Below are 27,354 nucleotides of genomic sequence, written 5' to 3'. Positions count from 1 at the left end.
AGTGGAAGAAAGGGGAATGCGATGAGTGAAGATGAACTACTTAAAATGGTGAGGAACATGATCAAAGGAGGTCTAAGGAGAAAAGGCACAAATCCCAATGCCGTGAAACTGTATCACAAGGTGGTAGAGGAGTTGTCATTGAGTAGGAACAAACTCAGTGTGAGGGGTGAAAGGTTTATACCACCTAGCCCGAAAAGAGCAAAGCTCAATCAGTTGGTGCATGGTCATATTGGTCAGCTATTTACACTTGGGAGACCGAGGGAGAATTTTGGGTGGTCCATGATGGACAGTGATGTAATGCAGTGGGTAGAGAGGTTTGTGGAGTGCAAGAATTCTGAGAAAAGATTGAGGGTCAGTATGGGAGTGTTTTTAGGCCAGCAGCATATGTCTGAAGCATATTGTGTATGGGAGTAGATTAGCTTGGATTTTGTAGGGCCTTTTGAATTTTAGTCTGAACAAGAGAGGCTTACGGTTGTCCTAGTTGATGCCAAGTTGAGGTGGTTTGAAGTGGTTTTCTTGAGAAGTATAAGTACAAAGTCCTTCATTGCCGTGTTTGAAGAGATTTTTAGGAGATAAGGCACACCATCAAAACTGATTATAAACAATGGCACACAACTCACTTCTATTTAGATGAGGACATTCTTGGAGAATGTTGGATTGAAGCATTTTTCACCACTTTATATAACCCTCAAAATAATGGTCAGGTGGACAGGGCAAATCGCTTGGTTAAAGTCACCATGGAGTTAGCTAGCATGGCAGGGTTCAGTGTGTAGAATGAAGTAAAGGACATGCTGTGGGTGAACGGTGCCACAACAAAAGCTTCTTAAGGGGAAAACTCTCTTCACAATAATGATGAGTAGGATACCAGGGACCAAATTGGTTCTTTCATGGTTGAGGGATAAAATTGATTAGCATTGAAAAAGTGTCAAGTACTTTAAGTGATTGTTTTGTGGTCCCTCTTGAGTGAAGGTTGTGGGTTGCAATTGGGTGAAGTTGGAGAATGATCATATGCGGAATTTGAGAAGAGTTGCATTGCTCTAGAAGGGAGGTGGAAGTCAGCTGGAGCAGGACAAGGCAGACGGCGATTGCTTGGGGTGGTTAATGATGTAGGATAGTGACTTTTAAGCAAACACTGCAGGTGCAAAGTGTGAGAAGTTGGCCTGGAATATGCTGTCCACTATTCTAGTGGGCGCCCTGCACCAGTCCAAATGACCCCTATTGATGGTAGGTTTAAAGACAACTCATATAGAAAGCTATCCTAGTGGTAGCTGTGGAGAGCAGCCTTCAGGCTAAGTCTTGAAGGAATGTAAAGCAGCTTGTTTTACCAGTCTATAATCTCATGTAATGACCAAATGAAAGGAAAAAAACACACCTGGTAGATATATATATATATATATATAATATATGTATTTATTCCAAACACATCCCTCTAGTCTCTTTATGAGGCTAGAGGCAAAAGTACACACAGTAAACTTATTTAGTACACAGTAAATTAGCAAAGTATACGTTTAGCCCTAGGGGCGCCACAAACCATATACAAAAAAAATGGTATAAGTACCACTACACTGCAAAACAATTAGAGAGAGAGGGCTCCAGCAAGAACGCTCTTAGACCCCAAGCTATCCAAATTTTAAAACAACAAAAGAGCATCAACAAGTTCTATAAAAAACAAACACTACTCCACCAGCAGATCCACCAGGAACACAGTCTTACCAGGAGGAAAAAATAGGGGAGTAAAGAGAAAGCATAATAGGGAGACAAGAGATCAGTGGTGAAAAGAAGAACCCTCACACACCAAACAAGTAGGTGTTTATTATCATCATTGGGTTCTTCAAGTATGAAAAAAAAAAACGGGACCACCCATAAGGCCCGCAAAGAAAGTGCAAATTTAAAAGGTAGTATAGCAGTTCCTAGTATCAATTTTTTTTTTTTTTTTGTGGTTCAAACTGCTTTATTGTATCTTGTCTTCAATACACTGCTTCACAGGCCTACAACCCGGAGGCCGGCAGGGTCAATGCAACCAGTAGAATTTATAGTCGGTTGAACACAGCCTTAAAACCGGCATCCTGGAGGCCCGGTGGCGTATAACAGTGATGTAAGAGGAGCGTCTGCCAGCTTGTGCAGTGAAGTAGGAAGTGTATCGTAGGATGCAGTGCAGTAGAACGAGGTTTTCATTGTAACAGTCCCAAACCTCAAGCACCCCCCCCCCCCCCCTCCCGTATCGGTTAAGAAACAAACATTGGTCAGTGAGTTACATCAGTCTCGGATCTGATATAGCACCAGTAACGCAGCACAAGTAAGACGTTTCCGGCGGTCATCGCCACAGGGAAAAACAAATTAGTCTGTGTCTTCTGGGCCAACCTGTGGGACATGGGGAGGCTCGCATATGTTACCCCTAAATTCGTTCCAGATGGACCATTATTCTCCCCACTTGGGGGGCAGCCTCTTGTCGTATAAACAGTCTTTTCTTGGCGCATGCACCAATCCATGTCGCTTTGCCAGGCTCTCAGTGTCGGTGGATTGGGGGCTCCCCACAGTCTCGCAACATTCCTTTTTGCTACCATCTGCCCAAGTGTCACCCAAAATTTCCCTTTGGAAGACAGGTCTGTGGGCTCCCAAATGTTTAGGAGACATCTCTTGGCCTCAAGATGGAGTTCTACTTCCAAAACCTCCCGCATACATTGCACCACCCGTCTCCAGTATCTTTGCACTTTTGGACACTCCCACAGTATGTGGAAGAAGGTGTCTGTCCCTCCACAACCCCTTCTACAAAGCCCCTCTCCTCCCCTTCCCATCGCTACCAGCCTTGTACATGAGATGTAGACTCTGTGAAGGATTTTCAGCTGGACTAACCTTAATCGGGCCGAGATCGCCACCTCCCTGGGTGAGGCTAGTGCGTACGACCACTCTTCCTCGTCTATCTCCAGCCCGTCAGCGACCCATTTTTCTTTCAGGGGAAGTAGAGTGTCAGAGGTGTTGTTGATTAATCTTTTATACGTGAGGGAGATGGCGTGTTCTGGGATGTGTCCGTCTAGCAATCTGTCCTCCAGTGGGGAGGCCTGAGGTATGGTAGTGTCTGGTGGAATATTTGCCAGTAGGGAATTAAGTACTTGTAGGTATCGGCAGTGTTCGGTGTGTGCCATGTCGTATGTGTCTTGCAGGTGTGCGAACGTGTGGATTCCTTTCGGCCCCCAAAGGTCTCTAATTTGTGAGATCCCTATCAGGTCCCAGCCGCGGAACCCTTTGGTGCGCCCCAGGGTGCCCAGCTTTTCAGAGGCCCACAGAGGTGTTGACATGATGAGGACATCCGACCACCCTAGCTTCTTCTGGGCAATGTGCCATATGTGAACGGAGTGCTGGGTCGGTCCGGTAAGTTGGTATCTTCCCGGATTAGAGTAGAGTGCGGCCTCGTAGTTCCCCCCAGGGAGTAGCCACCTATCCATCCCGTATCCGGGGTCGTCCCCACTGCTGTATGTCCCTTGGTTAATGGCCGAGAGGTGTGCTGCCCAGTAGTATTTGCGGACGTCGGGAAGGGTGATCCCACCGTCATACCACCCCAATGTGAGTTTGTGTAATGCGATTCTGGGCGCCCCCGCCCAAAGGAGTTCCCGCTGCACCGCCTCCACCGCCGCAAAGTATGAGTTGGGCACTAAATCAGGGTAGTTCTGCAGCGCATACAGAAACCTTGGCAGCGCCACCATCTTAAATAGGGCTGCTCGGCCCAGTAATGACAGTGGAAGTTTCTGCCAGGATTTTGCCTCCCGTTGGAGCCGTCTGAGGGGTGGGAGTAGGTTGCGTTCGTACAGCTGGGTCTTGTCTGTGGAAACGAAGACCCCCAGGTATGTGAAGCCGTCTATTGCCACCGTTAAAGGGCAGGTGGCTGGGAGCCTCAGGGGATCCCCGTGCAGCACGTAGAGGTGGGACTTGCTCCAGTTTATTCGAAATCCGGAGTTCCGTCCGAAGCTAGTGAGGATATCGAGCGCCGCCATGATGGATCTACGCGGCCTGGACAGGTACAAAAGGATATCGTCGGCGTAGAGGGAGATCTTGTCCTCCCATCCCTCCGTCCAGGCTATACCTTTAAGGTACACATCCTGTCTTATCCAGGCCGCGAGCGGCTCGAGGGAGAGCGCGAACAGGAGGGGAGAGAGAGGGCAGCCCTGTCGAGTCCCCCTCTCAAGGGTGAAGACGTCGGACGCCCTGCCATTCACTACCACCTGGGCCAGGGGTTCGGTGTAGAGGAGGCGCACCCACGATATAAAATTCGGTCCGAAGCCCAGTTTGCGCAGTACTGCGATAATGTAGGGCCATTCTAAGGTGTTGAATGCCATGGTGGCATCGAGGGAAACCACCACCGCGTCTTCTTCCAGCCTATGTCTCTGCCCGAGGACCCCATGTAGGCGGCGAATGTTGAGTGCAGTATTGCGGTGGGGCATGAACACCGATTGGTCCGGGTGGACCAGGGTGGACAGGACCGGCTGGAGTCTATTTGCGAGTGTTTTGGCCAGAATTTTTGGCTCCGCGTTAAGCAGCGAGATCGGCCTGTATGAGGCACACAACTCTCTGGGTTTTCCTTCTTTAGGTATCGCCACGATCGTTGCTAAGCGCTGCTCTCTCGGTAAGGTTCCCTCCTCTCTACTTTCGTCAAACATGGGCTTTAGGTGCTTGCTGAGGGCGCCCGGTTGTAATTTGTAGAGTTCTATTGGGAGGCCGTTTGGCCCCAGGGCCTTGCCCGGGCGGAGGTCGACAATTGCACGTTGCAGCTCGGAAAAGTCGAGCGGGCTCTCCAGGGCTTCTCGGTCTTCCTCCGACAGGCAGGGTATCCGGATGTCCGTCAGGAGGGCTACCGAGTCCTCCTCCGGACGGTCAGATTCCCGGTTGTATACCTGCTTGTAGTGTCGTGCAAATTCTGCCACTATCTCCCGGGGCTCTGTTACCACAGTCCCCGAGGTTGTTAGGAGTTCGGGAACTACTCTAGTGGCCTGTTGCTGCTTGTCGAGCCACGCTATTAGTTTCCCGGCCTTGTCGCCTTGATCATAAATCCTGCCCATCTTATGTCTGGCTACCGTCTGGGCTTCCTGTGTGACTAGTTCCCTGTATTCAGTCGTTTTGAGCCTCAGCCTATGATGTGTGGCAGGTGCCCTAGTTTCACTCGCCTCCTTTTCCAGCACTGCCAGGTCTGCTTCCACTGTGGTAACCTGTCGTTCTCTGTCCCTCCGCCTCCCCGCTATGGTCGACAACGCCTCCCCCCTGATTACAGTTTTAAAGGCCTCCCATAGGATGAAAGGGGAGTCCACTGAACCAAACCAGACTAGGTAGGGGAGGGCCTGAGGGGAGAAGTGTTTAAAGACTTAACGGTACCTTGTCCCCCAACTAAGTAATACACAACACGAGAGGTACCAAGAGTCTGTACACGGGAGCCTATGAAGTACTCACTCTGTGAAAAGACAAAACCAACAGGTCAATGTACAAGTCATCCACGATTGACATATAATACCAGGAGAAGATAGAAAAGGAAAGGAACCTAAAGGGAAAGAAGAGCCCCAAAGGACCTGGAAAAAATCCCCATCAGCCCGCTCAATAGCGGAATGTCGTCATCTGGGTGGAATGGTTGACAAAAGCAATGTCCATAATGCCCTTCCTTAGGAAACACCCAAGGCTAGCATAGTCCTGGACTGTTGCGTTGACCCTCAACCAACAGAGACACGGACTGAGTAGGGTTAAATTGCAGTGCTCAAAAAAGATGTGAAAAAAGGAAAAGAAACAAGGTTCATAATCCAAGTGTTCTAAAAATACCTACCTTGATGTCATAAAAAACTTTATTGGGTCTGACCATCAAGGTGGTATGGTTAAAAGCAGAGTGGAAATAGCATGCAAGGAATTGCTATTAATCATGAGTCTAATATGGTCGACATGTTTCAGCCTTAAAAAGGCTTTCTTCAGGACCTATGATATACTACTGCAATAAAGAAAATTGTGAAGGAACTTACTGGGTAAAAGCCTCAATAAGTGAATCTGTACTCCAAAGATAAGGAGTCACAAGTCTTCTCCTGTATATGAAACAATCAGAACAAAGAACGCCAGAGCGTCAAACATGATTCTTGTTGTCAGCAAGAGGGAAATCTAGGTGTGAAGTACACTATAGACTCCTACATATTTCAACTCACCCAATTTGAAGGGAGGAAAAACCTCACCTCACCTGGCACTTGCTCACAGTGAAGGAGGCCACGCACTAGAAAAGAAAGAAGAAAATATAAAAGCATACGTATCATTTATTCAGTTTTTTAAAGATCAACACCAAAAATGGTCCTGGTAAGGAGTCCACGAATTGTGATCACAACCTGGCACAAAAACCTCTACAGGGTAAGGCATGCCCTCCATTGGCGGCCATGCACTCAGTTTTTAAAGGCACGCCAACCCATCAGGTCAAAAACTTATGCAGCACTGAATAAAGACTCCCATAGTTGTTTATATTCACCAAAATCTACTGAAACAAGACACACCCATACGTGGTGTCCTGTATCTAGGTCAATGCGCAGAGGGTGATAGCCAAATAGTCAATCCGCGATAGTTAGTGGAAGTGCCCACTGGCCCCAGAATCCACACAAATGCTTCCAAAAAAGTATTGCAAAAGGATATTCCAACAGAGACAGCATCTGTGACAGGCCCCAAGTACTCACCTCTCCGTCGTTACCTCGCTCAAAACTGTGAGTCGAGGGGGAGGTGAGGACATCAGGTACACCGCGCGAACAAATAGTAAGGCTGCGGACCTGCGAGAGAACGAAGTCTTTTGCCTTGGTATCCAATCAGCGGAGGAGACACCAAGACGGACTACATTGAATGCGCTCTAAGTCACGAGTCGCTGCTCGCTAACGATGAAGCCCCGCCATTGGTCCATTCTGGGCCAATCAGAACAGGGCGCATCAATGTTGCACGACGCGCATCAAAGCTGAATGTCCGGGTTTGGAGATGTCACGTAATTGGCTCATTCTAGGCCAATGGAATAGGCTTCTCTGTGTTAGTTAAAATGTAAACAGAGCGCCGCATCCGCTCATCTTGAACGCGGCGGAAAGCCGTACACAATAAAGAATGCGCAATGTTTTACAAAATGTTTTTCAAAGAAAAGGGCAAATTTGACTCCTCGTCTCAAAATATACTAATCATGCCGGACCAGAGCACAACACTGCCGGCGCTCTATTCCGTAACCACCGCTGTACGCTGGCTTTAACTGATAGAGTACCCCGTACGCGGAGTACAAACATTAGATCAAATATAGGATCAAAGATCAACCAAACAAAGAGGGCCATGTGTTCTGATGACATGTAGACCAAAGTCACGGCCAAGTAACGCTATTGCAAGGGCAGTTTGTTTCAATCCAACAATGCCCCATATATGTATGTATGGCCCCATGCACCCTGCCATGGAGGCATGGAACAACGTTCAGAAAAAGTGTATGGATACACACGCTGACTTCCCATATTACAAGAAGGAACTGGCCAATGTGAGTACAAAGAGCCAAAAGGCAAAAAAGCCTCTTAGTTCCAAGGTGGAACAGATCGAAGGAACCATGAAAATTCATGAAAGACTGGTATTTGCGGTGCAGTTAAAAAATAGAGCCTCAGAGTTGTAGCCACGGGATATCATCATTCAACCCCTCCGTGTCGCTCCTTAATTTGTACACCCACTTTTGCTCCTTTCTCAGTAAAAACTGTGAGATGTCTGTTATGTGGTCAGGTATAAAAGGTTGTTCAAGGACCACCCACTGTAAGTCATTTGCTGTGTGTTTCGCCTGTATGAAATGGGATGTAAGGCGAGTTGCTTGTTTACCGCGTCTGATGGTACTCTTATGTTCCTGGACGCGTAATTTAATTTTTCTCGTTGTCATTCCAATATATCTTAGCATACATGGACATGTGATCTGGTATATGACTCTCTCGCTATTACAATTTGTATGGCGTCTAAGTATCCAAGGTCGAGAGGTGCCTATGTCCACTGATGTGGTCTTCCTGGTCTGGGGACAAACCGAACAATTCCCACAGGGATGATGGCCCTGGACAGGTGGCAGATTCCAAAGAGTGGATGTAGATTCATCACCCACTCTACGTGGTCTGGTGTGGACCAGTTCATCCTTTAGATTTGTACCTCTTTTAAACGAAAAAAGAGGAAGGGGAATCCTATCACCAGAGCTGTTCAGGATCTTCCACTTCTGTCTGATAATTTTCTGCAGTTTCGACGAGGAGGTGTTGAATGTTGTCACACAAACTAATTGCCCCAGGGGTGGCCTCTCAACCGGTGCCTCCAGCAGGGACTCACGATGGTTGTTCGAGGCCCGCTTCAATGACGTCTTGATCAGACGGCTGGGGTACTGTCGCATCTTCAATCTTGTGGAGAGGTCCTTGGCCTGTGCTCTAAAATCCCTCACCTCTGAACAATTTCTCCTCACTCTTAAAAATTGTCCAAAGGGGAGATTCTCCCTAAGTGAGCGTGGATGATGACTGTCAAACCTTAAAAGTGAGTTCCGTGCCATCGGTTTTCTATACAGCGAGCTAGCTAGATGGCCATCTAGTGGAAAAACCACCAAATCCAAGAATGGCAATCGGTCTCTGCTATGTTCCTGCGTAAACTTCAAAAATGGGTTGAGGCCATTAAGCCAGACGTGGAAAGCTAGTAGAGAATCTTCATCGCCACGCCACACCACCAGGATGTCGTCTATATACCTTTTCCACACCACCAAATGTTGGTGGTGTGGATTGGTGGCACTCAATACATGCTGGCTTTCAAAGCTATGCATGTAGAGATTCGCCAGACTAGGCGCAAACTTGCTGCCCATTGAGGTCCCAGATGTTTGTAGATACAGGGAGTCCTCAAAAGCAAAAAAGTTTTCGGTCATTGCGATCCTGGCCAGTTCAATTATGAAATGGACAGGTGTCACACTAACCGGGGGAGACTCTTCCAAGAGTTCCTGAATAGTTTGTAGCGTCTCCCTCTGGGGTATGCAAGTATACAGTGATTCTACATCAAAGCTCGCTAAGATGTCAGAATCCGTGTTGAAGTCTACTTCTGGTAGCAGACGAAGGACATCCTTCGTGTCCTGAAGGTATGACGGCATCTGTTTGACCAAGGGTTGTAAGAAAACATCTACAAATGATGACAAAGGTTCTAAAAGAGAACCAATGCCAGAAATGATTGGCCGACCCGGAGGTGGTCTGGTTGGTTTATGCACCTTGGGTAGTGTGTAGAAATAAGGGACAGTGGGGAATTTTGCCACCAAGTAAGTCGCCTCTTGGGAGGTAATCCAACCTTCTGCGCTCGCCTCTTCTATCAGATGTTTGATCTCATTGGTGATCCTGGCCGTTGGATCCAGGTCGAGTTGTACATAAAACTGGGTGTTGCCTAGTTGCCTCAGACATTCCGTGCGGTATGCTGTGGTATCCTGGATGACAATGGCCCCACCCTTGTCTGCTGGTTTGATTGTAATACCAGAATCACTAGACAGAGTCTCTAGTGCTGATCTCTCTTTCTTAGACAGGTTCTGATAGCCTGTGTGGCTAGAGAAATCCAAGGCTTTCAAGTCATGCAGTACTGCTGCTTCAAAAGCTCCAACCTTAGGTGGTACCTGTTGGAGCAAAGGCATGAAGGTGGATTTCACCCTCAGACCGGTGTTTTTGTCAGTATCCATATCTTGTTCCTTATTTTTAAAGAAAAAATGTAATCTGACTGTCCTGAAAAAACGTTCCATCTCCGATCGGATTTGGAACGACTCTCCAGTGTTGGTGGGGACAAATCCCAGACCCTTATTGAGCACTGCTTCTTCTAAGGGTGACAGTATCCGTGCACGGATTACATTTTTTCTTTAAAAATAAGGAACAAGATATGGATACTGACAAAAACACCGGTCTGAGGGTGAAATCCACCTTCATGCCTTTGCTCCAACAGGTACCACCTAAGGTTGGAGCTTTTGAAGCAGCAGTGCACGGATACTGTCACCCTTAGAAGAAGCAGTGCTCAATAAGGGTCTGGGATTTGTCCCCACCAACACTGGAGAGTCGTTCCAAATCCGATCGGAGATGGAACGTTTTTTCAGGACAGTCAGATTACATTTTTTCTTTAAAAATAAGGAACAAGATATGGATACTGACAAAAACACCGGTCTGAGGGTGAAATCCACCTTCATGCCTTTGCTCCAACAGGTACCACCTAAGGTTGGAGCTTTTGAAGCAGCAGTACTGCATGACTTGAAAGCCTTGGATTTCTCTAGCCACACAGGCTATCAGAACCTGTCTAAGAAAGAGAGATCAGCACTAGAGACTCTGTCTAGTGATTCTGGTATTACAATCAAACCAGCAGACAAGGGTGGGGCCATTGTCATCCAGGATACCACAGCATACCGCACGGAATGTCTGAGGCAACTAGGCAACACCCAGTTTTATGTACAACTCGACCTGGATCCAACGGCCAGGATCACCAATGAGATCAAACATCTGATAGAAGAGGCGAGCGCAGAAGGTTGGATTACCTCCCAAGAGGCGACTTACTTGGTGGCAAAATTCCCCACTGTCCCTTATTTCTACACACTACCCAAGGTGCATAAACCAACCAGACCACCTCCGGGTCGGCCAATCATTTCTGGCATTGGTTCTCTTTTAGAACCTTTGTCATCATTTGTAGATGTTTTCTTACAACCCTTGGTCAAACAGATGCCGTCATACCTTCAGGACACGAAGGATGTCCTTCGTCTGCTACCAGAAGTAGACTTCAACACGGATTCTGACATCTTAGCGAGCTTTGATGTAGAATCACTGTATACTTGCATACCCCAGAGGGAGACGCTACAAACTATTCAGGAACTCTTGGAAGAGTCTCCCCCGGTTAGTGTGACACCTGTCCATTTCATAATTGAACTGGCCAGGATCGCAATGACCGAAAACTTTTTTGCTTTTGAGGACTCCCTGTATCTACAAACATCTGGGACCTCAATGGGCAGCAAGTTTGCGCCTAGTCTGGCGAATCTCTACATGCATAGCTTTGAAAGCCAGCATGTATTGAGTGCCACCAATCCACACCACCAACATTTGGTGGTGTGGAAAAGGTATATAGACGACATCCTGGTGGTGTGGCGTGGCGATGAAGATTCTCTACTAGCTTTCCACGTCTGGCTTAATGGCCTCAACCCATTTTTGAAGTTTACGCAGGAACATAGCAGAGACCGATTGCCATTCTTGGATTTGGTGGTTTTTCCACTAGATGGCCATCTAGCTAGCTCGCTGTATAGAAAACCGATGGCACGGAACTCACTTTTAAGGTTTGACAGTCATCATCCACGCTCACTTAGGGAGAATCTCCCCTTTGGACAATTTTTAAGAGTGAGGAGAAATTGTTCAGAGGTGAGGGATTTTAGAGCACAGGCCAAGGACCTCTCCACAAGATTGAAGATGCGACAGTACCCCAGCCGTCTGATCAAGACGTCATTGAAGCGGGCCTCGAACAACCATCGTGAGTCCCTGCTGGAGGCACCGGTTGAGAGGCCACCCCTGGGGCAATTAGTTTGTGTGACAACATTCAACACCTCCTCGTCGAAACTGCAGAAAATTATCAGACAGAAGTGGAAGATCCTGAACAGCTCTGGTGATAGGATTCCCCTTCCTCTTTTTTCGTTTAAAAGAGGTACAAATCTAAAGGATGAACTGGTCCACACCAGACCACGTAGAGTGGGTGATGAATCTACATCCACTCTTTGGAATCTGCCACCTGTCCAGGGCCATCATCCCTGTGGGAATTGTTCGGTTTGTCCCCAGACCAGGAAGACCACATCAGTGGACATAGGCACCTCTCGACCTTGGATACTTAGACGCCATACAAATTGTAATAGCGAGAGAGTCATATACCAGATCACATGTCCATGTATGCTAAGATATATTGGAATGACAACGAGAAAAATTAAATTACGCGTCCAGGAACATAAGAGTACCATCAGACGCGGTAAACAAGCAACTCGCCTTACATCCCATTTCATACAGGCGAAACACACAGCAAATGACTTACAGTGGGTGGTCCTTGAACAACCTTTTATACCTGACCACATAACAGACATCTCACAGTTTTTACTGAGAAAGGAGCAAAAGTGGGTGTACAAATTAAGGAGCGACACGGAGGGGTTGAATGATGATATCCCGTGGCTACAACTCTGAGGCTCTATTTTTTAACTGCACCGCAAATACCAGTCTTTCATGAATTTTCATGGTTCCTTCGATCTGTTCCACCTTGGAACTAAGAGGCTTTTTTGCCTTTTGGCTCTTTGTACTCACATTGGCCAGTTCCTTCTTGTAATATGGGAAGTCAGCGTGTGTATCCATACACTTTTTCTGAACGTTGTTCCATGCCTCCATGGCAGGGTGCATGGGGCCATACATACATATATGGGGCATTGTTGGATTGAAACAAACTGCCCTTGCAATAGCGTTACTTGGCCGTGACTTTGGTCTACATGTCATCAGAACACATGGCCCTCTTTGTTTGGTTGATCTTTGATCCTATATTTGATCTAATGTTTGTACTCCGCGTACGGGGTACTCTATCAGTTAAAGCCAGCGTACAGCGGTGGTTACGGAATAGAGCGCCGGCAGTGTTGTGCTCTGGTCCGGCATGATTAGTATATTTTGAGACGAGGAGTCAAATTTGCCCTTTTCTTTGAAAAACATTTTGTAAAACATTGCGCATTCTTTATTGTGTACGGCTTTCCGCCGCGTTCAAGATGAGCGGATGCGGCGCTCTGTTTACATTTTAACTAACACAGAGAAGCCTATTCCATTGGCCTAGAATGAGCCAATTACGTGACATCTCCAAACCCGGACATTCAGCTTTGATGCGCGTCGTGCAACATTGATGCGCCCTGTTCTGATTGGCCCAGAATGGACCAATGGCGGGGCTTCATCGTTAGCGAGCAGCGACTCGTGACTTAGAGCGCATTCAATGTAGTCCGTCTTGGTGTCTCCTCCGCTGATTGGATACCAAGGCAAAAGACTTCGTTCTCTCGCAGGTCCGCAGCCTTACTATTTGTTCGCGCGGTGTACCTGATGTCCTCACCTCCCCCTCGACTCACAGTTTTGAGCGAGGTAACGACGGAGAGGTGAGTACTTGGGGCCTGTCACAGATGCTGTCTCTGTTGGAATATCCTTTTGCAATACTTTTTTGGAAGCATTTGTGTGGATTCTGGGGCCAGTGGGCACTTCCACTAACTATCGCGGATTGACTATTTGGCTATCACCCTCTGCGCATTGACCTAGATACAGGACACCACGTATGGGTGTGTCTTGTTTCAGTAGATTTTGGTGAATATAAACAACTATGGGAGTCTTTATTCAGTGCTGCATAAGTTTTTGACCTGATGGGTTGGCGTGCCTTTAAAAACTGAGTGCATGGCCGCCAATGGAGGGCATGCCTTACCCTGTAGAGGTTTTTGTGCCAGGTTGTGATCACAATTCGTGGACTCCTTACCAGGACCATTTTTGGTGTTGATCTTTAAAAAACTGAATAAATGATACGTATGCTTTTATATTTTCTTCTTTCTTTTCTAGTGCGTGGCCTCCTTCACTGTGAGCAAGTGCCAGGTGAGGTGAGGTTTTTCCTCCCTTCAAATTGGGTGAGTTGAAATATGTAGGAGTCTATAGTGTACTTCACACCTAGATTTCCCTCTTGCTGACAACAAGAATCATGTTTGACGCTCTGGCGTTCTTTGTTCTGATTGTTTCATATACAGGAGAAGACTTGTGACTCCTTATCTTTGGAGTACAGATTCACTTATTGAGGCTTTTACCCAGTAAGTTCCTTCACAATTTTCTTTATTGCAGTAGTATATCATAGGTCCTGAAGAAAGCCTTTTTAAGGCTGAAACATGTCGACCATATTAGACTCATGATTAATAGCAATTCCTTGCATGCTATTTCCACTCTGCTTTTAACCATACCACCTTGATGGTCAGACCCAATAAAGTTTTTTATGACATCAAGGTAGGTATTTTTAGAACACTTGGATTATGAACCTTGTTTCTTTTCCTTTTTTCACATCTTTTTTGAGCACTGCAATTTAACCCTACTCAGTCCGTGTCTCTGTTGGTTGAGGGTCAACGCAACAGTCCAGGACTATGCTAGCCTTGGGTGTTTCCTAAGGAAGGGCATTATGGACATTGCTTTTGTCAACCATTCCACCCAGATGACGACATTCCGCTATTGAGCGGGCTGATGGGGATTTTTTCCAGGTCCTTTGGGGCTCTTCTTTCCCTTTAGGTTCCTTTCCTTTTCTATCTTCTTCTGGTATTATATGTCAATCGTGGATGACTTGTACATTGACCTGTTGGTTTTGTCTTTTCACAGAGTGAGTACTTCATAGGCTCCCGTGTACAGACTCTTGGTACCTCTCGTGTTGTGTATTATTGAGTCCACTGAACCCACATTGCTGTTAAAGTAGTGGGTGATTGATTTGGTGAGCGTCTTCCTAGTCTCCTCAGATTTCAGGTGCCACGCGCTGATAGGTGCGATACAGCCCTCCCGTCGAGTCCCGAACGTGAAGTGTGCGGAAACCGGCGAGTGGTCAGATATGCCACGTGGTAAGTGCGTTGCATCGTGTATCGTCATGTCATGTTGTAGTAGAGTGAGGATGTGGTCAAGTCTGGAGAATGTGCGATGGGGGCCGGAGAAGAAGGTAAATTGATTACCCGCCGGGTGAAGCAGCCTTCAAACGTCAGTGAGCCCGAAGGCTTCTAGGAAGTTCGACAGCCATCTCTGTCCTTGTGGTGTGTCTCTGGGGGGATGCCTGTCTAGGGTGCCTGACACTACAGCATTGTAGTCACCTTCCATCACCAGGCGACCGTCAGGGAGGGAGAGTAGTACTTTGCCCAGGTCTGCGTACGCTTGGGTTTGGATGCCCGGCGGAATGTATACTGAGAGCAGGTTGAGGTGATGGCCTTCCCATCTGCCAGACACCACTGCAAAGCGGCCCTGCGGGTCTGACTCAGTGTGAGTTATGTGAATGGGGAGTGATCGACGCAGCAGGATCCCCACCCCCCTGGAGCCTGAAGTGAAGCCTGAGTGAACTGCAAGGGTGTACCCCCATCTGTTGAGGGCCTGACACGTGTTCCCCAGGAGGTGTGTTTCTTGAAGCAGTACTGCGTCCGGTTGGTGCCTTTTAATGAATTGTAGGACTATGGTGCGTTTGAGCCTATCTCCTAGCCCGTTGACGTTCCAGCTCAGGACCTTGAGACTTTTTTCCCATCGCCTAGCCATAACCGTTGCTGTGTGAGGAAACCTGTACCCGCTTTCTGGCGCACGGGTCGAGTCTGACATTATGAACTACACATGACCGTAACACATTCCCAATCCCCCCCCCCTCCCATTCGCCCTCCCAACATCCATGTTCAATGCAAACAATATAACTGTAGTTGGACCAATGGCACTCAGTTCCCATCCCCACCCGCGTGACCTCCCACCTCGTTGAACAACCCCCCCACCCTGCTCCCTGCTCTGTAGGCTTCAAACTACCCACAACCCCAATTAGCAGAGCGCCTGTTGCCCCAACCCCACCCCGGAGAGAGTAAACCACTTCCCCCCGAGGAACTCTGGTAGTAGCACGTGTGCCTGTCCCAACTCCAGCCGCCATGCCCGTGGCCCCGAACTATAGGTCCCTTAAGTTTACGGAACTGTGGGGATCAGCTCTAGAGCGCAACAGTCATGGACGAATGCGTCCGCTCCCCATATCAGTGACCAAGAGTCTTACCACTGTGGACGCCAGTGCAGTTGCAGTCGAAGCGGCGTGGTTCCGCAGTCCGACACCTCACCTTACTGTGTTGTCTTGGGGAGGATCCCAGCGAGGACTGTTGGATCTGGAACGCCATGACCGTTGGCTCTGTTCGTCCCCTGCGGATTTCTCAGCTGCCGACCCTGGGGAAGGGGCTCCAGTTTCTCTCCAGGTGTCGCGGTTCTGCGTTGTCGGTGCCTCCGGCGCCTGCCCATCAAGCCACTCCTGGACCGCCTCCGGCGAGATGAAGAATCGGGATTTGCCCCCAGATATTATCTTGAGTTTCGCGGGGAAGAACATCATATACTTGATCCCTCGCTCTCTGAGTACTGCCTTCACACCCATGAATGAGCGTCGTTCTTGCTGGACCTGCAATGTGAAGTCGGGAAAGAATCGGATGGTAGTCCCCTCGTACTGCAGGTCTCCTTGTTGTCTAGCCGCTTGGAGGATGGCATCCCGGTCCCGGTAGTTCAGGATCTTTGCAATTATCGTGCGCGGCGGGGCACCTGGCTTGGGCTTAGGGACCAGGGCTCGGTGGGCCCGCTCGATGGTGAAAAACTTTGAGAGCCTCTTGGGCCGAAGGTGGTGTAGGATTAGGTCTTCCAGAAACAGCTCTGTACTGTGCCCCTCTGAATCTTCCGGCACACCTACGACGTGTATATTACTTCGCCTGGCCCTACCTTCCTGGTCCTCGAGCCTCAGGGCCATTAGGCGGTGTTGATGGACAAGTTCGTTTACCCGCCCCTCCAGGCGCTTCGAGGAGGCCTGGAGCGCCCCAATGTCAGTTTCGTTGGTCTTGGACCTTTCGGTGGTCTTACCAAGGTCAGTGTGCAGTAGGTTGACTTCGATCGTAACCTTGTCCATTTTAGACTCAAGAGTGGTGCCAAGCGTTTGTATTGCGGCCATTATAGAGGTCAGTGAGGGCTCAGCTGTGTCCGTGGTACCTCCCCCCTGCGCTCCCGACTGTGTGGGCCCGGTAGCCACCGCATATTTGTCGAGCTTGTTCGTCTGGGTCGTGACTCCCGATTTGGGCCTCATTGTGGACCTTAGCTCCTGCTCCTGTAGACCCCGCAGCACAGGCCAGTAGTCGACGGCATTTACACTCGTTCCCGCGCGGCAATGTAGCTCGGGCTGCCCAGGGAGGCCTCGGAGCAGGCATGAACCAGTGCCCCGTGGGCAGTCTCGGGTTTCACGGGGGGCCCTGGGTTATTAGCGGTCCGCCGTCCGGCTAGGCCTTGCGTGGTCGCCCCTGGAGCGGCCTGTAGTTGCTGTGGGCTATGGGTCCTCCCTCATCGGCCGGCACTCCTAAGTATGGCACCGTGATTAGTTCCTTGGCCCCGCCGTGAGGGCTTTAGGTGGGCCCCCCGTATGATGTCCGGGGCCGCGTCCCGCTCCTTTGGCCGTCTAGCTCTCACCTCCGGTCATTCGCGGCCTGCTTGCGCACTGCTCCGATCCTCCGCCCCGACCTAGGTGCGTGTGCGAGAGTGCAGTGGGAAGTCTTCCTTCCCTCGATGGCCGGCAGCGCCGCAGGCCCGGGCTCTCGCTGCACCTCTCCCGGCCTCTCCGCCCCTTCTCGCCAGCAATCACGGGGATCCTCAGTCCGTCACAGCGGCACCCAGCTCGGAGCCGCCTCCCGCCGAGATTCCGGAAGGTCGGCCCGACTCCGGTCGCCGAGGCGTAGGCCGCAAGCCGGGGCCTCTGTTTCCAGGCAGCTCCGGTCCCCGGGCTTCAGGCCGCTTTCGCGGGTCCGGCCGGGGGGCGAGTGCGGCGGCGTTTCGTCCTTGCGAGGAGCACGATCTTCTCTCTAAGCGCGGATCAGCAGCGCTTCTTCCAAGGGGGCCGGTGCGCTAGTCTAGGGGCGCTCCGGCCAGGATTTCAGGGCGGATTTCGCGGGGACAACAGTCGTCCCGGCGGAGCTCGGGTACTAGGCGGCCATCTTCGTTGGCGCCTGGCCACGCCCCCCCTAGTATCAATTTTAATAGAGGGATAGCCTACTTCCATTAAAAACAAGTGAAAATACGGACATGTTAAGGAAGTAACAATGAAAACCTGATGTCCTTTACAAAATAAATTAAAGTATGGTCAACATATTTCTGCTTCAAATTGAAATACATTCACTCAAGCATTCGTCAGGACCAGAAAAAACTCTTAAAAAAGATTTTTTGTTGGCAGCTAAGTAAAGGCACACACTCTAACGTGTGTCCATTCCTTGCTGTCCTAAAAGGGTTATTCACCCACTCACGGTTCCTCCTCCATGAGTTTCCTTAGTTGCTGTTAATACGCCTGTATCTGTGAAGAAAAAAGCAAATTTCTGATAACAACACAGCCCGAGTAAGGTGTAACAAGACTCCTGTTAGGAATATACTCATGTCAATAATCGATGACTTAACTGGGTGCTGGTTGATGACTCAGATAATTCCTCATCTCTTAGGGGCCATGTTTTTAGTATTCCCACACTCGAAACCTAAAACTCTCCCATTACCAAAAACTAGGTGCTCAACCGCCGGTATCGAAGATATGAAGAACCTGATAGCAGAGGGGACAGAGTCAGGGTCACTTCCAGTGACCAGGGAAGCAGTAAGAAGATGCCCACTGATGTCGGGTGAATTCAGGTGCAGAAGGTGAAGCTTTACTCTTCAGCCACGAGGACCAGGAGGCGTCGACGACAACCAGGATCTGGATTCATGCTGTCCCATGTCGGATGTCGAGTGCTACGGTGTCAGTATCCGGATTGGACCCAACAAGCTTTGGCAACAGCAACCCACGCAGAATGCAAAGATTGGTTTCGGAGCAGACCAGCAAGGTCTGAGGGACTCACCCTTTGGAGGGGAGTCGGGCTTGTCTGGAGCAACCAGGGAAGCCCAAGAAACAAAAGAGTTACCTTTGTGGGGACCCACCAGTCGACGGACCAGGGATCGTGAAGGGGCCTCGAGCAGAAATGCTAGAAGTGGGCGCACGGAACACTCGTGGAGTGTAGGCCCACAATCTTCAGTGCAGATGGTACTCAGGGCTTGGACTACGAGTAGCCCAATACAAAATTTTGGGAAAGCTCGGGAAGTAGGTGCACTAGCAAATGTGCACTGTGTCCAGGAGTTCCGGTCCCACGTCTCTCGTGATGGCTACAGGTCTCAGCTTTGCTGTGCTCTCGTGTCAGCCTCGGAGATGTCTGGAAGTCCATGTCCTGTGTCGCAAATCCTTCGGGATCCGGCGGGAGCCTTGGAAATGCAGACCGGCAAGATGCTTCTTTGATGCCTGTTTGAACAGGGGAGTCACTCCTTGACCCCAAGGGAGATCCTTCCATCTTTTAGTCGAAATAGAATGTCGAAGTTCCAAGATATATGTTGCAGAGTTTCGTCCAGGGTAATCTAAAGTCCTAAGGACTTGATTCCCATACTTATTTATTTACTTGATTTATTTTGAAAGTTTTATAGAGCGCGAACAAGACCCTTGCGGATATCAGAGCGCTTTACAATCAGTGAGGGATAGTTATGCAACAAAATAGCAACAGGTAAATTGCGTATACATAGCACAATGTAAACAGTAAAAAAGAGCAATACTAGATAAATCAAGTAAATAAAAAAAATATCAGTAGAGGTACTAGTAAACTCGTAGTTCATGGATAGTTATGCAACAAAATAACAACAGGTAAATTTCCTTAGATAGTGTTCATGTGAATTTATCCATGAGAATCGCTTTTACTTCCTTTTTAAAAAAGTGCCGTAGATGTGATCAGTCTGATTATTGGAGGCATTGCGTTCCAGATCCTAGGAGGCATCCCTGAGAAGGGTCGTTTATAAGTTTTCGTCTTGTTGAATCTGTGTGGCTTCAGTAATACGTTTTCCGCACTTCTTGTGGATCTACTTCCACCCGAGATGGTCAGTTTCTGGGCGAGGTAGCTGGGTGCATTGTGATGTATGGCTTTATGAGTCATGCAGGCAATTTTCAGGTGAATTTTGGCTAACCATGGTAGCCAATTCATGGCTTTTAAGTCAGGGGAGGTGTGGGACCTTCTTTTCGAGCCTGTGATGAGTCTGGCTGCTGCAATAATGGAGGCTCTTAGTGGAGCTGTGGAGGCTTTGGGGAGGCCACAGAGAGAGACGCTTCCATAGTCTACTCTGGGGATGACTAGAGCTTGAACTGCAGTCTTGAAATCGTTGAATGGTAAGAAGGGTTTCAGCTTTCTCAGTGTATTAATCTGGAAATTTGCCCCCTTTGTAGCGTTGCTAATATGTTTATGCTTGTTGAGGTTGCAATCCAGGGTTATACCCAGTGACTTAACTGAGTCGATGATGGTTGGATGAACGTTAAATGCTGTCAGGTGTTTGAACCAGTCATGCAAGAGGGGAATTTTGGAGGGTGGAGCTATAAGGAGGAATTCAGTTTTTAGGGCATTTAGCTTAAAATGGTTCTCAGCTAACCATGCCTGGGTGTTCAGAAGCGTATTGTTGAGCCGTGTGATGTCCTCTGGTGTGTGTATCGTAAGGTACAGTTGTGTATCATCTGCGTACATGTGGAATTGTACATTGGATGCTTGCAATAGGGCAGTGAGCGGTTCCATAAATAAATTAAACAGTGTTGGGGAAAGAGCGGACCCTTAGGGGACTCCCAAGGTTACTGGCACGGGTTTGGATAGGGAATTGTTAACCTTAAATTTTTGAGTCCGGTGTTGAAGAAAGGAGGTAAACCTATTAATCACTGATCCTGATAGTCCCATTCTGTGATTCAACAGATCTATCAGGTTCTCATGTTTGACAGTATCAAAGGCTGAGGAAAGGTCTAGTAGGATGAGTAGGCATGCTCCATTCAGGTCAAGTATTTGTAGAGCATCATCAATTATGTATGTCATAGCTGATTCAGTGCTGCGACCTGCTCTGAAGCCAGATTGGTGTTTATCCAGAAGATCGAAGTGGTCAATGTGTTTTGTCAATTGAAGTAGTACGCATTTTTCCAGGAGTTTGGCTAGAGTAGGGTTATTGGTAATCGGGCGATAGTTGTTAAGGTTCATGGGGTCAGCTGTGGGTTTTTTGAGGATGGGTGAAACCTGTCCTACTTTGAGGATGTCAGGGATGCAGCCTTGATGGAGTGAGCTGTTGATGATTTTGGTCCGGAGCGGCAGAATCAGTGGTGTTAAGTCTTTTACGGCGTTAGCCGGGAGAGGATTGGAGGTGTTATTGGCTGATTTGAGGGTGCTCAGAATCTTGCCTATTTCTTCATTGGTGTAGATATGAAAGGAGGACCAAGTTGCGTTGTTTTTTAGTTCCAATTTTGAAGTGGCAAAATGTGGCAACGATGGAAGAGTGAGGGGTGTTTTGGCGTGCACGCTTGAATGTAGGATAAGGTCGTTGAGTAGGTCTTTCTTGATATTTTGAGTCTTTAGAGTAAAGAAGGTGGCAAATTCTTCGCACGTGGGTTGCGTACGAGCGGTGTCGTGTGATCGTTGAGGTTCATCCTTAGATTGGGTTTTGATTAGTTAAAAAAAAAATGGGGCGGTTTCTTGCTTGGTCTAGTTGGTGGGTGAAAAAATCTGCTTTAGTGCGCTTGATCTCTCTATGATACGAGTGGAGAAGTGCGGCTCAAAGGTTAGAGCGGCAGACTCTGATGCAGAGATCTAGCCCGGGACCAGGGTTCAATTCCCCGCCTCGGCAGGTCTTGGGCTCAAAATTCCACGGACCTGATAATTTTCGCCTTGGTGCCTATTACAATCATGGAGTCCCACTCTGCAACTCTGGGCAATAGCTTGCTTAATCTCCACAACGGCCCCCACAACGCTATGGATGCCTGGCCTCCACCTTGGGGGTGCCCAGGAGTGGACACCTCACAGGGAGAGCCAGGATGGGTTCCACAGCGGTATTCGTACAAGCGCCTTGAGACCCTTGCGGGTGAGTAGTGCGCTATACAAGTATCAATTTACAATTTATTTTATTTATACGCATTTCTCATTTTCCTTAGAATTTTGAGGTGCTTGGCGGATGGCACTGATCTCCAAATGCATTTGGAAGTTCTAAGAGAGCGTCTATCATCGGTCAGCATGTCATTGTACCAAGGTTTAGAGTCTTTCGAGGATACTCTCTTTAGTTGAAGAGGAGCAACCTCGTTGACAACCGAGGTCATCGCGTAAAGGTAGTGGTTGGTGAGGTCGTGAACATTGGAGAGGCCAGCCGGGGGCTTGAGTAGATTATGGCTGTAGGCGGGTAAAGAGTTGGTATTGAGTTTTTTCAGATCCCTTTTCCATATCTTCGGCTTAGTGGATTAGGCTGCGTTAAGTTTCACGATTTCCCTGATAGAGAAGGTGATGAAATGGTGGTCTGACCAATCACAGGGTAGGATTGAGTCAAGCTGAATGGAGTCATTTTTGGAGATTATTAAGTCCAGGGTTGCGCCTTTGTTGTGTGTGGAGCTGTTGCAAATTTGGGTGAGGTCTAGCGCACCAATGAAGTTTTTGAGACTGTTGACCAATGAGTCGTTGGGGTCATTGCAATGGAGATTGAAGTTGCCTAGGAATATTTGAGAGTTTTGTCGTCCGGAGTTCATTGTGACTATGTCCATGAAGTGTTCCATGAATGTAAGGTTGTCGCCGGGTAGGTGATAGATGATGTGTAAAGAGCAGATTGGAGTACCCAAGCTATTGATGTCAATGCATATGTATTCGCATGTGGAAAGTGTAGGGGATGAGGCTCTGTTTACTGAGATGTTGCTGCGATGTATGCACACGATTCCTCTCCTAAGATTACCGCTCCTATCCAGTCTGATGATGTCATAATTTGGTGGTACAAGAATGTCCAGGAGGGGAGAGGAGGATTCAGTTAGCCAGGTTTCTGCTAACACCCATCAGGTCAAGCTCCTGTGGGATGATGAGGTCGGCAATGTCTACTGCGTGTCTGCAGGCCGATCTACAGTTCATAAGAGTGCATCTAAGACGTGGTGAGGGAAGGGGTGGGATCGAGTGTGAGTGTGATTTTTCTAAGATTACTATTGTTGGATCCTCTATTGATGTGTGTGGGGGACCTGTGTGGGTTGAGGGGAACAGTCGGGATGGCCGTGTGTGCGGGGGAGATAGGGGTGGTGAGAAGGGGTATGTAGGAATGTAAAAGGGAGCTTATATCACTCTCCGAAAGTGGGTTGATGCTTCGTATTGGGTGGGTAGGGAGATTGGTGACTGGCATGGAATTCCAGAAGGGGAGGGTATGATTGGGGGTGAGTGGGAGGCGCATTGGGCCCAGACTTGATCGAGTTTTATTTGTTGATCTAATATACATTGATTGTCTAGATATCATCTTTTTAACAGTGTGGAGTTCCTCTTTAATTTGGTCGATTGCGGACATAATCAGATCCAGACTAGCATCTGGTGCTGTTATGAGAGGTGTGAGTGGATGAGGTAGCTCATGCGGCGTGGGATCGGGAGCGGTTGTGAGCGTGGGGGGTGGCTGAGATATGTGTGCTGGTGGTTGTGCCTCAGCCTGGATTTGTGAATGATCTGGTATGGGCGGACATAAAGTTGTAGATGGTGATGTGTATGTGGATGGAGGAAATGTTAGTGCGGGTAATTGAGGTGTTGGAGTGGATTGCAGGTGAGTGGGCGAGATGGGTGTAGGTGATATCTGAGTTTGGGCTGGGGTCCGAGAGCTATCGGGATGGTGGGGGGGTGAGCCATATGTGCCAGCTACATGTCTATAAGGTGGTGGTGGGGTGTCTTAACATGTGTTGTCGAGTGAGGTGTAATGTATCGGTGGGGATGTGTGGGTTCTATATTATGGGAGGCGATGTGAGGCACGGGTGGTGTCGTGAGAGGGAGGAGTAAGGAGGAGGAGATGGTGACAGGGGATGAAGCATTGCTCGTTCTTGCGGTGGGTTCAACTCCCGTTGGGGGAGAGGGTGTAGTCTCAGTCGTGTTAAATGAAGATAACATGTGGAGATTAATTTGCATGGGATGGGAGGTGATGTGGGGGGGTAAGCTGGGTGGAAGAAGAATGTGTGTGTGGTGTCGTGGTAGGACTAAGTGGAGGAGACGTGAGGAGGTAAGGAGAGGTGGAATGGGGTGCGTTGGAGGGGGGGTAATCCGAGAGGAGGGGCCGTATGCCGGAGGTTACTACCCCCATCCTGCCCCTCCCGCGCCTCGCCCTACCGCCCCACAGCCCTCCCTCTAGGAGCCACTACTGTTTCTCAAAACCTACTGAATAGATTTCAACCTAGCTAAGAACACATACCCTGTGTAAGTTACTACCTTGCTAACAAATATGGTTCAATATTGTTTAGCAAGGTTTTTTCTGGGTAGGAGTACAAAGAATACTATGGAAATTAAAATCGGAAATTGCTGTTTTTTCCATCACCCTATTTCTTGGCCACTAAGTAATAAATCTGCCCAATGCTTACCATGATACATTCAATGTGAATGTCCTTTTTGAGAAGGTTTTGGGCAAATTTATTAAGTTAACAAAACTGTATTGCCATGATTAGATCTGAGTTTCCATTAAAAATGTTAGTTATGCTTTACTTATAATGTAAAACTTCCAAATCAAAAACTGGCTCAGTTTAGACCAACAATTCCTATCAAGCGGGGCACTTTTAGCTGGGAGGGATTTAAAAGGGAAACAATTTAGTTATAACTATGAAATGTGCCAAACAATAAGTATTTTTGGTTCAAGTTTAGTGCAGAACCATTAACGTGTGGGAAAGTTAAAGATAATGGAAGCAAAAATGTATGTAGTCACTATTTATGATAGCACTGTTTGATAAATCTGCATTTCATTTGGCACGATCTTATCAAGTTAAGACCAGTCTTGGAATCTCAGGGTTTAACACAGATCTGGCAAGGCAGGCAAAGTTAAATAGGATGGAGGAGGCAGAAATATTTGATTTGCTACAGCACGCTGAATTTGAATTAACTTTGGTAGATACTGAGCATGTGCAGGGGCTAAAAAGTTTGCTCAGAAGCCTGTGGCCCGCGCAATTAAATGTTGATGTGCAGAATATTAGGGCTGCGTAGTCTTTAATACAGCTCATACCTCTTGAATCCACCAAGAGACACTGCCTGTTCCTTCATCTCACTCTTGTAGGTTCCTGCTTCCACCCTTTCTCAAGGTTTTTGCATCTTTCTCTTCCGCTTTATTTCCCCCTTGTATGTTTTTCTCTCTTTAGCTCTGGGTGTGATGAATAAAAATAAGTGCTGATCCCTAAATTGAATGCTGGTGGGCCAACCAGCAACTATTGCCTCAAATTAGGCACTCTGGTGCATATTATCAAGGGGGTTTATCTCCGCTTTTTTGGCTTTAAAAGCCAAGAAAGCGGAGATAAAATTATCTCCCTATTACCTAGCTGTCGCTAACACCAGTTAGTGACATCTAGTAGGAGATAGCGACCATCTTGGGCCCCACTTTGCATGTCAGTGATATTTATCACTAATGACATGCAAAGTGGGCGTGCCAAGATGTTAGCGACTGGAAACAGTCGCTAACATCGCTATCTCATATTACCAACTTTTGGAGATATTCACGCTAAGCGCGAATATCTCCAAAAGCTAACACCTGCCCTGAGCAGTTCTTAGCCATGTTATCCAATGGGAGGTGGATAACATGGCTAAGAGCATTAGCTCGGTAATGCATGAATATCGCTGACTTTTCAGCGATATTCATGCATTGCGGCCGTTTTTTATCGCATTTGCGATCTGCGATAAAAATTGCCGCAGCTCAGCGGTAAAATTTTGTCTCTAACCAAGCAATAGCGATAATTATCGCTATTGCTTGGTAATATGCCCCTCTGTGTGTCAAAAAGTGTTTATTTGCTAATATGTTTTGCACTGATTGATGGACCTTGTGAGAAATTGGCCTGGAATATCCTATCCAACAATTAAAGTGGGCACCTTGTACCAGTCCAAACAACCCTTATGGTGATTTAAGAGGTCAAAGATAACATGAGAAAACTATCCAAGTGGTAGATGTGGAGAGCAGACTTCAGGCTTCGTCTTGAAGGAATGCTAAACAGCTTTTTTTTACCAGAATGCAACTTATTGTATTGGTTAAATGAAAGGAGAAGCACACAGTAGTTATAAAAATATGTATTTATTATTATAACACACTCTAAATATGTCACAGTATCTGCTACACGCAGATGACACATAGCACGCAATACTGTAGCACTGAAACAATCGTAAGTAGCACTAATACACAGTGGGCTCCTGGGGAGACTAAACCATTTACTAAAATAGTGGTATAAGAGCCACGACTCGAGTCAAGACAGTGTCTAGCGGACGTAAAATGGCTGGGACCCCAGCGAACCCACCAAGGTGAGTAAGTAGGGCCCCACGGAGGATGAGTGCAGTGTGGGAACACGACAGCAGGCACCATACAATTCTATGAGTTGCGATTGCAGTTTTGAAGTTTAAAGACCCTTCTAAGTGGACTTCGAAGAAACCCCATGGAAGGTAGGAGGTTGGAGAGCCTCCCACCCGTGGATACCATAGTACCTCAGTTACCTATTTCAGGGAAGCCGGGTGCATAGGCCTGAAGTGGCGTGGGAAACCCCCATCGATCTCTATGGAGGACTTCGAAGAAGAGTCACTGCTGGGAAGAAGAAAAGTGTCAGTTGGAATTCAAATTTGGATTCTTGAAGAAGAGTACCTGAAAGCAGAGGGGACAAAGTCTGGGTCACTCAGGAGTGATCAGGGGCTCGGTAATCAATCAATCAATCAGTGACACTTATAAAGCGCGCTACATACCCGTAGGGTCTCAAGGCGCTGGGGGGGGGGGGGGGGGGTGCCGCTACTGCTCGAACAGCCAGGTCTTCAGCTTCTTCCTGAAGGAGAGGTGGTCTTGGGTCAGGCGCAGGTCGGACGGGAGGGAGTTCCAGGTCTTGGCGGCCAGGTAGGAGAAGGACCTTCCTCCTGTAGTCGCTCTTCGGATGCGGGGGACGGCGGCGAGGGCGTGGTTGGCTGATCGGAGGTGGCGTTTGGGAGCGTAGAAGTTGACTCGGCTGTTGAGGTAGCTCGGGCCATGGTCGTGTAGGGCTTTGTGTGCGTGGGTGAGGAGGCGGAAGGTGATTCTCTTGTTGACGGGGAGCCAGTGAAGGTCTCTCAGATGTCCGGAGATGTGGCTGGATCGTGGGATGTCGAGGATGAGTCTGGCTGAGGCGTTTTGGATCCGCTGGAGTCTCTTCTGGAGCTTGGCGGTGGTCCCGGCGTAGAGGGCGTTGCCGTAGTCCAGTCGGCTGGTGACGAGGGCCTGGGTGACGGTCTTCCTGGTCTCTGTGGGGATCCACCAGAAGATCTTCCGTAGCATGCGTAGGATGTTGAAGCACGCCGAGGAGACGCTGTTGACTTGCCTGGTCATGGAGAGGGAGGAGTCCAGGATGAAGCCCAGGTTTCGTGCATGGTCTGTCGGTTTGGGTGCGGTGCCCAGGGCGGGAGGCCACCAGGAGTCGTCCCAGGCGGAGGGTGAGGAGCCCAGGATGAGGACCTCCGTCTTGTCCGAGTTCAGTTTCAGGCGGCTGGTCGTCATCCACTCGGCTACCTCTTTCATCCCTTCGTGCAGGTTGGCTCTGGCGGCGGCGGGGTCGTTGGTCAGGGAGAGGATC

The sequence above is a fragment of the Lissotriton helveticus genome, chromosome 3_1 (genome assembly GCF_964261635.1).
Source record: "Lissotriton helveticus chromosome 3_1, aLisHel1.1, whole genome shotgun sequence".
NCBI classification, from domain to species: domain Eukaryota; kingdom Metazoa; phylum Chordata; class Amphibia; order Caudata; family Salamandridae; genus Lissotriton; species Lissotriton helveticus.
Note: the sequence above shows the minus strand (reverse complement) of the source record.